Genomic DNA, 16,238 nt, shown 5'->3' with positions numbered 1-16,238 from the left:
CCCGGCTGGGTCAGAGGGCCACACCCCCCAGTCTTCAACCGCCGTCATTCACAAGGTGAGCTCTGGGCCAGTGTCATTCAAATCATGCACAGTCAACATTAATGATGTGTGCATCCCCCTGCTGTTGGACACCGGTGCAAGTGTGTCTCTCCTGAATGTTGATACCTACAGTCAATTTTTCGGTTCACTGCCACTCCGCACCCTCAGCTGTCCTCTGTGGGTATGGTGACTCCAAAATCGATCTGGTTGGCTCTCTCCAACTGACTGTCCGCTATGGAACCAAGCTGGTGCCCAATGCAGTTTTTCATGTGGCACGCCGTGGGGCCAACCTGATGGGCCTGGACCTGTTCTCCGCTCTGGGGTTCTCCCTCTTAGACACAAGGGGGGCAGCAATCCTGACTGTCGCCACACCTTGGCAGCAGAAGTGGCCATCGCTGTTTATGGGGCTGGGCTGCCTCTCCGCCTTCACCCATCAACCTCTCCTCAACCCTGCTGTGAAATCTGTCATCCAACCACTGTGCCGCATCCCGTTGGCTCTCCGTGATGGGGTCTCCGCCGAGCTGCAACAACTGCTGGAAGCTGGCATCATTGAACCGGTGGACGCGTCACCTTGGGTCTCAAACCTCGTGGTGGCTAAGAAGAAGTCGGGGGGCCTGCGTGTCTGCGTCGATCTACGTGCAGTAAATAAGGCAGTGGTCCCTGATAAGTATCCACTGCCCACCTCAGAAGAACTCACTGCTCAGTTCTATGGCTCTGAGGTGTTCTCCAAGCTCGACCTCAGACAGGGGTACTTACAGGTGCCCCTCCACCCCAGCAGCCGAAACCTCACAGCCTTTGTGACACATGCAGGAGTGTTTCGCTACACCAGGATGCCTTTCGGTCTCAGCTCCGCCCCTAGCTGCTTCCAGAAAATCATGGTCTCCGTGCTGGCTGGCATACTGGGCGTGGCCATTTATCTGGACGATATAGTGGTACACGGGCCCACCAGTGAAATCCACGACAAGCACCTTAACATGGTCTTCGCAGCCCTGTCCAAGCACAAGCTAACTCTCAATGCTGAGAAATGTGTCCTCTCTGTGCCAGCCATCGACTTCGTGGGGTTCCGGCTGTCAGCGAGCGGTGTAACTCCACTACAATCCAACGTGGACGCCATTCAGGCCATCCCTGAGCCCAGCTCGGCCGCCCAGGTCGCCTCCTTCCTGGGTATGACAAGTTACTACCTGAGGTTTCTTCCCCAGTACTCTGCGACCACAGCCCCCCTGCGCCAGCTGCTGCGTAAGGACGAGCCATGGGTGTGGTCAAAGGCATGCAGTGACGCTGTGCGTGATCTCAAGACTCAACTGACTTCACCACCAGTGTTGGCTCACTTCGACATCTCCAGCTCCACCTTTGTGACCTGTGACGCATCAGCCACAGCGATAGGGGCCGTGCTGTCTCAAACCCAGAACGGTGTGGAGAAGCCCATTGCCTTCGCCTCCCGTGCCCTCAACCTGACCGAGCAGCGGTACTCCGTGGGTGAGCGTGAGGCGTTAGCCTGTATCTGGGCTTGTGAAAGGTGGCACCTCTACCTCTATGGCCGCTCCTTCACCCTCAGGACAGATCACCAGGCCCTGACAGCGCTGCTGTCCACATCTGGGACAGGCCACAAACCCCTGAGGCTGCACCGCTGGTCTGACCGCCTCCGCCAGTACAACTTCAGCCTGCAGTTCACCCCAGGCAGAGACAATGTTGTCGCCGACCTGCTCTCTCGCTCTGTCTCCACCCCAGCTCCACAGACGGACACTGACTGCGTGGAAAAGGACATTGTCCAAATGCTACACACACCCCGCCAGGCCACTGTCTCTCTGCAGGAGCTGAGGGCAGCCTCCGAACAGGACCCTGTCCTCTCCCAGCTCCGCAGCTACATCCAGAACGGCTGGCCTCACAAGGTCCCAGAGGAGCTGGCTGCGTTCGCCCGAGTCAGACAGGAGCTCTCCTGCTGGAACGACACCTGTGTGGCACGTGGGTTTTGCACAGTGGTCCCAGCTGCTCTCCGTGCACATGTTTTGAATACGGCGCGTGAAGGCCACCTGGGCATTGTGAAACTGAAACAGCGCTGCCGAGACCTGGTGTGGTGGCCGGGGATAGACAGAGATATTGAGGCTCTGGTGAAGGACTGTTCTGCCTGCCTTGTGAGTGGCAAGACTGGCCACCAGGCTCCCCCACCCCTGCAACCTCTCGCCTGGGCCTCTCAGCCCTGGGAACACCTGCAGTTGGACATTTGTGGTGAGATCCATGGAGTTCCCCACCACCAACGCTTCATGGTGGTCGCCTACGATCTACACTCAAAATGGCCTGAACTCACCACTTCCGGCACTGTGACCTCACAGATCATCATCGACTTCCTGGACTCTCTTTTCTCTCGCTGGGGCCTCCCAAAGGCCATCACTACTGACAACGGCCCTCAGCTGGTCTCTGCTGAGTTCACTGCTTGTCTCGAAAGCAAGGGCATCCGTCATATAAGCACTGCGTACTACCACCCCCAGGCCAATGGCGGCGTTGAACGTTTTCACCAGTCACTGAAGAACGGCCTCAGAGCACACATGGCCCAAGGGTGCTCTTTCACGCAGGCCATCCGTCACACTCTTCTGCACTATCGGGCCACACAGCACTCGACCACAGGCGTCTCCCCAGCCTCTCTCATGCTAGGCCGGGAACTGTGCATGCCCCTTGACAGGCTCCGCCCCTCCACACCTCAGGCACCTCCCTCTGGGGTCAGAGCCTCAGTCACTCGTCAGCAGACGTGGATGAAGCAACGGTTTGACCAGTCAAAACGAACCAGGGTGCCAGACATCAATGTGTCAGACTGGGTCAGGGTCCGCAGGCCCCACAGGGACAATAAAATGGCTTCATACTGGTCCTCTCCTCTCCAAGTCACCCGTCAGCTGGGCCCAGCCACTTACCTCCTCAGCGATGGCACTCGGTGGCACTCCAGTCGTCTACGGAAGGTGTCAGCTCCGCCACACACAGCTGGTGACACAACCATAGCCATTCCCTCAGCATGGCGAGACGCCCCGGGGCTTCATGCAGCTCCTACACGGGCCCCAGACATTTCTGGGCCTCAGCTTCCCCTGCCATCTCCCTCCCCACCTCGGCCTGCCCAGCCTCAGGCCGCCCCGCGACCTGTTGGCACACGTTTACGCCCTGGCCACCTAGAGGACTTTGTGTCAACCTTTCATGTTTGAAATCCTGCCGGGGGGGGGGGGGGGGAATGTTATGTCTGCACACATCGACAGTGCTGCATTTGATTTGGTGCTGTTCTATTGTGCTGGGATCGATTGGTGATGCCTGCGGGCTCTGGGTTGTTTGATCGGGTCTGCCTTTGATGCTGTGTCAGTCTAAATAAAGAATGCCACGGAGAGGTTGTGTCGAGCGACAGCGCTGTGTCCTGACGTGATTTCTAAATACAATACTCATGAAGAAGGGAATGGAAAATTTCACCAACTGTATCCCAGGCAACATCAACACCCATGCAGTCCAGAAGATCGCACTACTAGGAACAGCCCACATATTACGACGACTACTGTCAATCAAGTGACATCTGCCCTATAGTGCCTCAGGTCCATAGTTTGGACCCGGCTCTACAGGATGTAGAACAGGAAGCACGGATAATAATAATAAAAAAAATAAATAATCACCATCATCATCATCATCGTTACATTTATATAGCGCTTTTCTAGACACCCATAGCGCTTCACATGAAGGGGGTAACTCACTTCAACCACCACCAATGTGTAGCACCCACCTGGGCAGGCAGCCATTTTGCGCCAGAACACTCACCACACATCAGCTTGAGGTTGAGGGGGAGGAGTCATTAAGCCAATTACATGGGGGGATGAAGGCAAGGCAAGGCAAGGGGCAAGGGCAAGGCAAGGCAAGGGGCAAGACAAGGCAAGGGGCAAGGCAAGGAAAGACAAGGTAAGCAAAGGCAAAGTAAGGCAAGGCAAAGGGCAAGGCAAGGGGCGAGGCAAGGCAAGGCAAGGCAAGAGGCAAGGCAAGGGGGAAGGCAAGGGGCAAGGCAAGGCAAGGGGCAAGGTAAGGCTAGGCTAGGCTAGGCAAGGCAAGTTAAGGCAAGGCAAGGCACGGGGCAAGGAAAAGGGCGAGTAAGGCAAGGCAAGGCAAGGCAAAGCAAGGCAAGGCAAGGCAAGGCAAGGGGCAAGGCAAGGCAAGGTAAGGGGCAAGGCAAGGGGCAAGTCAAGGGGCGAGGCAAGTCAAGACAAGGTAAGGGGCAAGGTAAGGGGCAAGGTAAGGCAAGGCAGGGCAGGGCAAGGGGCAAGGCAAGGCAAGGCAAGGCAAGGCAAGACAAGACAAGGCTAGGCAAGGCAAGGCTAGGCTAGGCTAGGCTAGGCTAGGCAAGGCAAGGCAAGGCAAGGCAAGGCAAGGCTAAGCAAGGCAAGGCAAGGCAAGGGGCGAGGTAAGGCAAGGCAAGGGGCAAGACAAGGCAAGGGGCAAGGCAAGGGTAAGGCAAGGCAAGGCAAGGCAAGGCAAGGCAAGGCAAGGCAAGGCAAGGCAAGGCAAGGCAAGGCAAAAGGCAAGGCAACTGTATTTGTATAGCACCTTATCATCGCAGCTGTCATTCAAAGATAAGAAAGATAAAGATAAGAAAAAAAACATTATAAAAGCATAAAATAATATTGTAGCGAATTCGGGGGACAACGCAACCACAGGAACAGCCGCGGCCGGGAAGCGAACCCGTATCGCCCGCAACGCAGGAGACGTCGCTAACCGCTCGACTAAAGGGTCAGACTCGCCGGTTAGCGGCCAGCGTGTCTTCTTATCCATGCACGTTACAATATAAATACAGACAAATTTTATAAAGGTACAGACAAGTTTAAAACTGAGTGAGTAAAATAAATACATGTGCCACAAAACTGATTAATTACAAGTAACAACAATCGGAGCAGAATATATGAAAATAGCAAAATATACACACACACACGCACACACACACCAAGAATTTACCCATAGGCCATAAGGTTTTTAACCTGCTTTTAAATGTGTCCAGTGTGGGGGCCTCTCTCAGGTCCTCAGGCAGGGCATTCCATCTACTTGGGACATAAATTAGGTGGCCAGATGGAGAGAGCCAGGTTGGGAATTTTGCCAGGACACCAGGGAACCCCCTACTCTGGGATCAAATATACCCAGCATCTCTCCTCTGCACATGTCCAAACCATCTCAATATCGCCTCCCTTGCGTTGTCTCCAAACCATCCTACCTGAGGTGGCCTTCTAATATACTTATTTCTAATCATGTCAATCACCATCATTCCCAATGCTTAAACTCTGACTCCTCAGCTACACCTCCTGTTTTTTCGTCAGTGCCACCATCTCCAAACCATACAACATAGCTGGTCTCACTACCATCTTGTAACCTTCCCTTTAACTCTTGCTGGTACCCTTATGTTGCAAACCATTCCTGACGCTCTTCTCCACCCATACCACCCTGTCTGCACTCTCTTCCTCACCTCTCTTCCACACTCCCTGTTACTTTGAACAGTTGAGCTCCAGTATTTAAACTCATTCACCTTCACCACCTCTACTCCTTGCATCCTCAGCATTCTGCTTTCCTCTGTCTCTTTCACGCATATGTATTACGTCTTGCTCCTACTGACTTTCATCACTCTTCTCTCCAGTGCATACCTCCACCTCTCCTGGCTCTCCTCAACCTGCTCACAACTCTCTCTACGATCACAATGATTCCTGTGTAATCTCATCCATCAGCCTGTATATCACCATTGCAAACAAGAAAGGGCTCAGAGCTGAACCTTGATGTAATCCTACTTCCACCTCTAACTTATCTGCCATTCCTACTGCACACCGAATCGCTGTCACACTGCCCTCATACATATCCTGCACCACTCTCACATACTTCTCTGCCACTCCTGACTTCCTCGTACAACACCAAATCTTATCTCTCGGCACCCTTTCATATGCTTTCTCTAAATTCACAAAGACACAATGTAACTCATTCTGACCTTCTCTATGCTTCTCCATCAACACTCTCAGAGCAAACATTGCATCTGTAGTGCATGACATTAAACCATACTTCTGCTAGCTACCCATCCCCCTTCCTCTTACTAACCTAGCTTCCACTAATCTTTCCCATATCTTCATTCAAAATGAAAGATTCAAGAACTTTATTGTCATTGTGCCAGGCACAACGAAATTACAGGTGTATCAACCTCAAACTGGTGCATACATAAAGGAGATAAGAAATATAAAATATCAGCAATAACAAGTACAATTTGTGAACAATATAAGTACAAAAGATAGATAGATAGATAGATAGATAGATAGATAGATAGATAGATAGATAGATAGATAGATAGATAGATAGATAGATAGATAGATAGATAGATAGATAGATAGATAGATAGATAGATAGATAGATAGATAGATAGATAGATAGATAGATAGATTGTTTGTTTTAATAGCCACACGGCAAGGCTGGTGGAATTTGTTTTTGGTACACTTTACACTCTGCAGCACAGTACATACATGGACAACAACAGACACTCCACATATTAGCACGAACAATACAGTTACACAATAACAGAAATGAACATATCACACACAACAATTAGGCGAATGGTGGTGTTTATGCAAATGGTGCGTGAGGAGAGGACTATAGGGAGGAATTCAGAGTCCTTATGGCTAGGGGCAAAAAACTGTTTGCGAAGTGTTTAGTCTTAGTGGACAGTGACCTGTAGTGCCTCCCTGAGGGAAGTAGCTGGAAGAGGTGATGAGTAGGACGTGAGGGATCGGAGATGATCTTTGCTGGCTTTACAGTCTGGTTAGTACATAGAGATTCAACTGAGGGGAGTGGGTTGCCTATGATTTTGGAAGCCTTGATGACAATCCGCTGCAGTTTTTTCCGTGTTTGACTGTCCGTGCCACTGTACCATATTGTAAATAGAAGATGTTATGATGGACTCGATTTTACTCAGAGCAGTTGATGTTTGATCTGGTATTTTTTAAGCTGCCTAAGAAAGTAAAGTCATTGTTGAGCTTTTGCAATGATGTGTTTAGTGCTCATTTTCAATTTCAGGTTATTGCTGATGTATGTTCCAAGGAATTTAAAAGACTCGGTGGTGGCGATGGGGTCTCGTTCATTTGTATGAGTGTTTTAGGATTCGGCATGCCTCGGAATACAATAATGAATTCTTGGATTTTGGCTGTATTTAGCAGAAGATTGTTGTTTGCGCACCAAGTAACAGCTTGGTCTACTTCAGTGTGGTACTGAGTTTCATCATTGTTGGAGATGAGGCCTACAATGGTTGTGTCGTCTGGATATTTTATTATTTTCACAGAACTATCCGTGGATGTAAAATGGGAAGTGTAAAGTGAGAAGAGCCAGGGGGACAGAACACAGCCCCGAGGAGCACCTGTACTGAGGGTAAGAGGGTGTGAGGTTAGGTTATTAACCTTCACCCTCTGTGGCCTGTTCCACAGGAAGCTCTGAATCCAGTGGCATATGTCTGTGTCAATGTTCATATCCAAGAGTACGGTAAAGAGTTTGAGCAGGTTGATGGAGTTGAAGGCGAAACTAAAGTCTATTCACAGGATGCGTGCGTAGGTGTTTGGTGATTCCAGGTGTTGCAGGACATGGTGCAGGGCTATGCTAACTGCATCTTCAACAGACTGGTTGGCTTGATGGCAAATTGATATGGGTCCATCATTGGGGAGGTGCAAGATTTCAAGTGTGACAAAATTCATTATCTTATTCATTATCTTAGCCGCTTATCCTGCTCTCAGAGTCGTGGGCAAAATCATGCGCTTAAATCATCATTTTGTGTGACAAAACGATGTGCTCAAATGCTTTCATGGCCACAGATGTTAGGGCAACTGATCTCAGGTCATTGAGGCAGGTGATCTTTGAGGACTTGCAGGAATAATGGTAGAGAGTTTGAAGCACTGTGGGACTATACATTGACTTAGAGAGGTGTTAAATATGGTGGAAAATATTGGGGCCAATTGTGGTGCACAGTGGCTCAACAAAGCAGGGCTGATGCTGTCTGGCCCTGCTGATTTCCCAATGTTCAAGTTCAAGTTCAAGTAGTTTATTTGTCACATGCACAGAAATACAGAGTAAAACATGCAGTGAAATGAAAGGGGGTACTCAGTCTGTCACTGTTTGAAAAAAGACATAGGCCTAGTATATAGAGATAAAAGACAAAAGATCAGTGCATTCTTAAGTCAAAATAAACAATAAATAAAAATTAAAAACCTAGCTGTCTCAAGTATGTGAAAGGTCGTATATGTTGAGAGTTCTTATAGCCTGTGGATAGAAACTTCTCTTTAGTCTCTCTGTTTTGGCCCTAAGACTACAGAGGCATCTACCAGACCCCAATAGCCTGAGCAGTCCGTTGTTAGGGTGAGAAGTGTCGCTCATGATCTTCATGGCTCTTGTCCTCACCCTTCTGGTGTAAGTGTCCTGCAGGATGGGGAGGGATGTTCTGGTGGTGTGTTCTCTGCAGGTCAACTCAGTCACAGGCAGAACAGTTTCCATACCAGGAGGTGATGCAGCCTGTTAGGATGCTCTCCACAGCCGAGGAATAGAATGTCTTCCGGATGGAGGGTGAGACCTTGAATTTCCTCAGCCTTCGGAGGAAGTAGAGCCTCTGTCTGGACTTCTTTAGAGTGTGCTGAGTATGAAGAGTCCAGGTGAGGTCCTCAGCGATGTGTACGCCAAGGTATTTCAAGCTGGAGACCCTCTCCACAGGTTTCCTGTTGATCTTTAGTGGGTTGTATCCTTTCCCCTGCTGTCTCCTGAAGTCCACCACCATTTCTTTCGTCTTGCTGACGTTCAGGGTCAGGTTGTTGAACTGGCACCACTGTGCCAGGTCATCTACTTGGTTCAGATAGGCCTGTTCGTTGTTGTTGGAAATCAGGCCTATTACCACTGTGTCGTCTGCAAATTTGATGATGGAGGTGGAACTGTCCGTGGCTTTGCAGTCATGTGTGTAGATGTTGTACAGCAGAGGGCTCAGCACACAACCCTGAGGAGCACCTGTGTTGAGGATCAATATTCCGGAGGTTAGGCTGCCCACCCTAAACACCTGGAGCCAGTCAGTGAGAAAGTTGTACACCCAATTGCATAACGGGGTGTTGATTCCTAACGACCTCATCTTCGTGACCAGATTGAGGGGGACTATAGTATTAAATGCTGAACTGTAGTCAATGAACAGCATACGTACGTAGTTCCCTCTCCCCCCGTCCAGGTGGGTTAAGGTGGTGTGTAAGAGGTTGGAGATGGCATCGTCTCTGCACCTGTTGTTCTTAGAGGCAAACTGGAGGGGGTCGAATGAGCTGGGCACGGATGAGCAGATGAAATCTTTCACCAACCTCTCAAAGCACTTCATCACTACTGACGTCAAGGCCACTGATCGGTAGTCATTCAGGCATGATGGACTGTTGTTCTTTGGCACAGGGACAATAATGGACCGCTTGAAGCATGAGAGGGCGACGGCTTGGGCCAGGGATGTGTTAAAGATGTATGTAAACACTGGAGCTAGCTGCATAGCGCAGGATTTTAAGACCCGACCATGGATCTCGTCAGACCCTGCAGCTTTCTTGCCACCCCCCCCCCCCCAAGGATCCTCCTCACATCGCTCTCAGTGACGTGCAGCTAATGTTCGGCTTCTTGAACGTTGCTCTCACCTCATTCTCCTGGATGCAGAAGGGCGGCATTGGAGTAGGAGTAGGGGGGATGGCTGGTGGAATAGGTTTTTCAAACCTTGCATAAAACTTATTTAATTTATCTGGGAGGTTATGGTCATTATCTGGGAGGGAGCAGGGGCGTTGTTTTCTTTTGTTTGTTTTTTTTTTGTTTTTTTGGGGGTTTTTTTGTAATCTGACATTTCCTTAAGTTTTTTCCACATTGCTCTGGAGTTACTGGAAGAGATTTGTTGTTCGAGTTTTGTTGCGTAGCTGGACTTTGCTTTGTGGTGGACACGTATTGGGGACAGAATTCAACCCAGGAACTAAGGGTTAAGTCATGGTTGCCCTGGCAGGTTAACGCAGGGTTAAGTTATGGTTGTCCAGCCAGTTTTCTGGTTATTCTTGCCACCTCCGCTCAGTCGAGCTGTGGGTTTTGTTTGTCTCGCTGATTTACCGTGGATTAAAGAAAGTTGCCTACACGGCTAAAGTGTGAACCTACGGTCTTCTCCGTTACTTCGGCTCTACACTGGTGACCCCGACGTCGGTTTTCGGATAAGTTTTCTGAAACCACACACATTATGGCTACGAACGCCGTTGCAATTAAACTGCCGGAGTTTTGGGAGTCTTCCGCGGCTACATGGTTCGCGCAGGCTGAGGCACAGTTCGCGCTCAGAGACATAACAGCAGACGAGACCAGGTACTACTACGTAGTGGCAGCGCTGGGGTGCGCTACGGCTTCCAGGATAAGCGGTTTCATAACCAACCCACCGGCCGATGGTAAATACGCCGCACTTAAACATCTCCTCCTTGAAACTTTTGAACTGTCAGCAACGGAGAGAGCACGTCGCCTCTTCGCAATTCAGGGCTTGGGAGTTGGCAAACCATCGGAGCTAATGAGCAGGATGTTAAACCTACTGGGTCAAGAAAAGCCATGTTTCCTGTTTATGGAGCTGTTTCTGCGCAACATGCCGCCCCACGTCCAGACTGCGCTCGCTAACTCCACCATCACTGATCCCCGTGAGCTGGCAAAGGAGGCTGACCGATTCTTCGTCGCTACACAACGTTCCTCCCATGCCGGGGTGCTGGCTCCTACCTTCACTGGCCCCCCGCCGACATCGCGGGCGTGGCCCGACGGTGGCGCCACAGCATCAGACCGCTACAAGCCCTCTGGACTCTGTATGTACCACGCTCGATTTGGTGCGAAAGCTAAACGGTGCCGTTCCCCCTGCAACTACAGGCCGACGGGAAACGAGAGGGCCAACACTCAGTAGTGGCCATGAGTGTTGGCGATACGAGCAGGCTACTCTTCATCCTCGACACCATCTCCGGTCGGCGATTTCTTTGTGACACGGGCGCACAGAGAAGCGTGCTCCCTGCTACTGACGTCGACATCATGGGCGGGGAGCGGGGCCCCCAGTTGGCGACGGCTGACGGCAGCCCTATCCACACCTACGGCGTGCGGTCTGTAGAACTGTGTTTTGGTGGACAACGTTTCACGTGGGAGTTCGTCATGGCCAATGTAACGCTTCCCCTCCTCGGAGCTGATTTTTTGTGCGCTTACGGTTTGCTAGTGGACATTCAGAACAGCCGTCTGGTCGATGCCTTAACCTTCTCCTCCTTCGCATGTACGCGGAGGGAAGCGGCCTATGCAGGTCTAGCCAACTCTCTCTCAGAGGCAGACAAGTTCACCCGCCTCCTCGCTGAGTTCCCTGACCTCACCCAGCCTACCTTCTCTGCACCCACCGCTAAGCATGGGGTGGAGCATCACATTGCTACGAAGGGGCCCCCGGTCTACGCCAGAGCCAGGCGTCTCGACCCCGCCAAACTCGCCATTGCCAAGTCTGAGTTCGAGCACCTGGAACGCATGGGGATCATCCGCCGCTCTGACAGCCCGTGGGCGTCCCCACTCCACATCGTCGCTAAGCCTGATGGAGATTGGCGCCCATGCGGGGACTACCGCCGACTAAATGACGCCACCACGCCTGACCGCTATCCTGTCCCGCATATCCAGGACTTTTCTGCAAACCTGTCTGGCAAATGCGTCTTCTCAAAAGTCGACCTGGTCCGTGGTTATCATCAAGTTCCCGTGCACCCCTCAGACATCCCCAAGACAGCGGTGACAACCCCATTCGGCCTATTTGAATTCCTACGAATGCCATTTGGACTCAAAAACGCGGCCCAGTCCTTTCAGCGGCTGATGGATTCAGTGCTCCGTGGCCTTCCTTTCATCTTCGTCTATTTGGACGACATACTCATCGCCAGCGCCTCCGAGGAAGAACACCTGTCCCATCTTCATGCCCTCTTCACACGCCTCAGCCAGCATGGGCTGATCGTCAACCCGGCGAAGTGCCGGTTCGGGCTGACAGCCATTGATTTCCTCGGGCACCGCATCAATGGGGACGGGGCAGTCCCCCTGCCCTCAAAGGTGGAAGCGGTGGCGGCCTTTCCGCGCCCTCAAACAGCTCGTGCGCTCAGGGAGTTCATCGGGATGGTGACATTCTACCACCGCTTCATTCCTCGAGCCGCCTTTATCATCCGGCCACTGTACGAGGCGCTGAAAGGCATGTGCCCCAACCAGGCGGTCGACTGGACAGCAGAGCGGGACCGTGCGTTCACCGAGACTAAAGCTGCGCTCTCCCAGGCTACCCTGCTAGCGCATCCTTCACCTACAGCGCCTATTTCCATAACCACGGATGCATCGGACTATGCTGTTGGTGCGGTTCACGAACAGTGGGTGGGGGGGGCTTGGCAGCCTTTGGCCTTTTTCAGTCGCCAGCTTACACCCCGAGAGCGCAAGTATAGTACTTTTGACAGGGAACTCCTCGGTCTCTGGCTCGCCGTCCGGCATTTCCGTTTCCTGCTAGAGGGCCGCGAGTTTACTGCGTACGTGGACCACAAGCCCCTCACGTTTGCCATGTCCAAGACGGCCGAGCCATGGTCCGCTCGCCAGCAGCGACAACTCTCCTACATTTCGGAATTCACTACCGACATCCAGCACGTCGCTGGTAAGTCTAACCAGGTAGCTGACTGCCTGTCTAGGGCAGTGATTGGAGCGGTCCACCTAGGCCTTGACTATGCACAGATGGCTGCTGACCAGGCCACGGACCCGAGCATCCTCCGTCTCCGGGCCTCCGACACGGGGCTCCGCCTGCAGGACGTTCCTTTCAGCGACACAGGTGTCACCCTCCTGTGTGACGTCTCCACAGGACAGCCCAGGCCCATCGTCCCGCACAGCTGGAGACGCCCCGTATTTGAAGCTGTGCACGGCCTCTCTCATCCAGGCTGTAAGCCATCCGTGCGCCTGACCTCTGCTAAGTTTGTGTGGGAGGGACTTAAGAGAGACGTGAAAGCGTGGGCCGACTCGTGTGTTGCCTGTCAGCGGGCTAAGATACACCGCCACATTAAGGCGCCCCTGGAACGCTTCGCAGTGCCGGAGAGACGATTTGACCATGTCCACGTCGACCTGGTTGGTCCCCTACCCCCCTCCCATGGGTTCACCTACCTCTTCACTGTGGTGGACAGGACTACGCGCTGGCCTGAAGCTGTTCCCCTGGCATCCACGACGTCTGCTGATGTGGCCCGGGCTTTTATTGGGTCGTGGGTCTCACGTTTCGGTACACCTTCCGACCTTTCATCTGACCGTGGGCCACAGTTTACCTCAGAGCTATGGAATGCTGTGGGTGAGGCTCTGGGCGTCAAGCTTCATCGCACTACCGCCTACCACCCTCAGGCGAACGGCCTATGTGAGCGCTTCCACCGGTCCATGAAGGCTGCGCTTCGGGCTACTCTCAAGGACTGCAACTGGGTTGACAAGCTCCCATGGGTCATGCTGGGCCTGCGGACCGCCCCGAAGGAAGACCTACAAGCCTCCTCTGCGGAGCTGGTGTACGGCACGCCGCTGCGAGTCCCAGGCGATTTCATGCCCAATGCAACGCGTCCCTGGTCAGCTGTGGACCAACGAGCCTCCTTGCTGGACGGGGTCAGAGCTTTCACACCCGTCCCTACCGCCCAACACGGCGCTCCGGTGTCCCAGGTGCCCCCAGGTCTGCAGTCAGCGGACTACGTGTTCATCCGTCACGACGCACACCGCCCCCCTCTGCAACCCCCTTATGACGGCCCCTTCCGCGTCCTGGAACGGGGAACTAAGCACCTGGTGGTGGATTTTGGGGGCACGGCCGAGCATGTTTCAGTGGACCGAGTTAAACCCGCACACCTGGACTTGACGCAGCCGTTGGAGTTAGCCCAACCTCCTCGTCGCGGTCGTCCCCCGGCTCCGCCTCCTCCCCCCGTGGAGGCCCGAGCTGCCTGTTCTGCTCCTCATGCCGACCTCCACAGGCCCGCGTCAATGCCTCCCACAGACACTCCGGCCCCTGTTATCCGGAGCCGCCGCGGACGGCCTGTCGTCCACCCGCGCCTGCCTGACTTCGATTACTAGGGCGAATTCTGGGGGGGCTCATGTGGTGGACACGTATTGGGGACAGAATTCAACCCAGGAACTAAGGGTTAAGTCATGGTTGCCCTGGCAGGTTAACGCAGGGTTAAGTTATGGTTGTCCAGCCAGTTTTCTGGTTATTCTTGCCACCTCCGCTCAGTCGAGCTGTGGATTTTGTTTGTCTCGCTGATTTACCGTGGATTAAAGAAAGTTGCCTACACGGCTAAAGTGTGAACCTACGGTCTTCTCCGTTACTTCGGCTCTACAGCTTTTCTTATTGCAGCACGCAACTTATACTTGGCTGCTCTGTACTGATCCCTGTTTCCGTTTTTGTATGCCCAGTTCTTTTCGTTGTGTAGGAGGTGTAATTATTTGCAGAACCAGGTTTTTTTTTTATTGCCGTACAATGTCACGGTTTTGGTAGGGATGCACATTTCCTCGCAGAATTTGATGTATGACGTCACTGTCAGTGAGCCCATCGAGGGAGTCGCAAGCTGCACTAAATATATTCCAAATTAGTGCATTCAAAACACCCTCGAGGCGTTTCAATGGCATCCACGGACCAGGACCTGACAGACTTGGATATTTTCTTGATGGATTTAAGCTTTTGTCTGTATTTTGGGATGAGGAGTAACAGTGTGGTCGGACTTCCCCAGTGGAGCCCTCGGGAATGTAAGGTAAGGATTTGAAATTGAAATGTAGCAGTGATCCAATGTTTTGTTTTCTCTGCTATGGCAAGTGACTCGTTGCTCATAGTTCGGTAGTTCGAGGGAAAGATTCGTAGGGTTGAAATCACCTAACACGATGACAGACGTGTCAGGGTTGGAGTTTTCAACATGGGAAATGTGTTGTGAGAGTTTGCTAATGGCGCCTGTGTTAGCATTAGCTTGTGGTGGAATGTAAACGCCAACTAATAAAACTGAAGCGAATTCTCTCGGAAGATAATGTGGTCTGCATTTCAAACTGATGAATTTCAAACTGATGAATTCAACATCATAGGAGCAGTAGCGACGAAGGCTTGTTGTGTTGTTACACCAGCGCTGATTGACCATGAGACAAATATAAGCAGTATAAATATTGTAACGTGCATGGATAAGAAGACACGCTGGCCGTTGGGTCTGACCCTTTAGTCGAGCGGTTAGCGATGCCTCCTGCGGTGCGGGCGACACGGGTTCGCTTCCCGGCCGCGGCAGTTCCTGTGGTTGCGTTGTCCCCCGAATTCGCTACATTGGTGTCAGAAGTGGGATGGAGCGACCATAAGGCCATCGGAAGCGTATACGCCCTGAGGCGTGAAGGAGCTGATATGCTTAAGCGCGGGGATGCGCTTCCCGAAGGAGGGGGGTAGTGTAACGTGCATGGATAAGAAGACACGCTGGCCATTGGCCGGCGGGTCTGACCCTTTAGTCGAGCGGTTAGCGATGTCTCCTGCGGTGCGGGCGATACAGGTTCGTTTCGCGGCCGCGGCAGTTCCTGTGGTTGCGTTGTCCCCCGAATTCGCTACAATATAAACAGTATACGGTATAAAACACAATACAGTTAATGATAAAATACAATTTACAAGGTGCAAAAACATCAGCAAAAAATGCAGAAAAGATGCGGTGGACAGATATGAAGTGGCTTAAGGTGACGTGAGTAAATATTGCACGTTCCCACTGGTGTCAGCGCATCAGTCTCATCGGACTGAGGAGATGTCCAAGTTCATTAGTGGCACATTTGGAAAGAAGCTGTTTTTCAGTCTCTTTGTGCGTGTGTGGGTTGGTCTGAAGAGCCTACCTGATGGGAGGGGCTGAAACAGATGGTGTCCTGGGTGTGTAAGAGGAAATAACCTTTATTCATCCCCTAAGGGAAATTCAGGTGTAGATAGCAGCAAAGACGGTAAAAAGAACGACATCAACAGGGCAGAGCAAAAGCGGTGGATAGATAGATAGTAGAGGCCAGTCACCCCGGGATCAGAACAATACTAAACCTAGCATTAATGCTAACAATACTAAACAGCATCATAGAAATGAGATCAGCATCTACACATATGAATGAATGATGATTTAATTCAAACACGTAAATAAGCAGGATATAACATACGCACGCAACTTATACTTGGCTGCACTGTA

This window comes from Lampris incognitus, chromosome 1 (assembly GCF_029633865.1).
Source record: "Lampris incognitus isolate fLamInc1 chromosome 1, fLamInc1.hap2, whole genome shotgun sequence".
In the NCBI taxonomy this organism is placed as follows: Eukaryota; Metazoa; Chordata; class Actinopteri; order Lampriformes; family Lampridae; genus Lampris; species Lampris incognitus.
Note: the sequence above shows the minus strand (reverse complement) of the source record.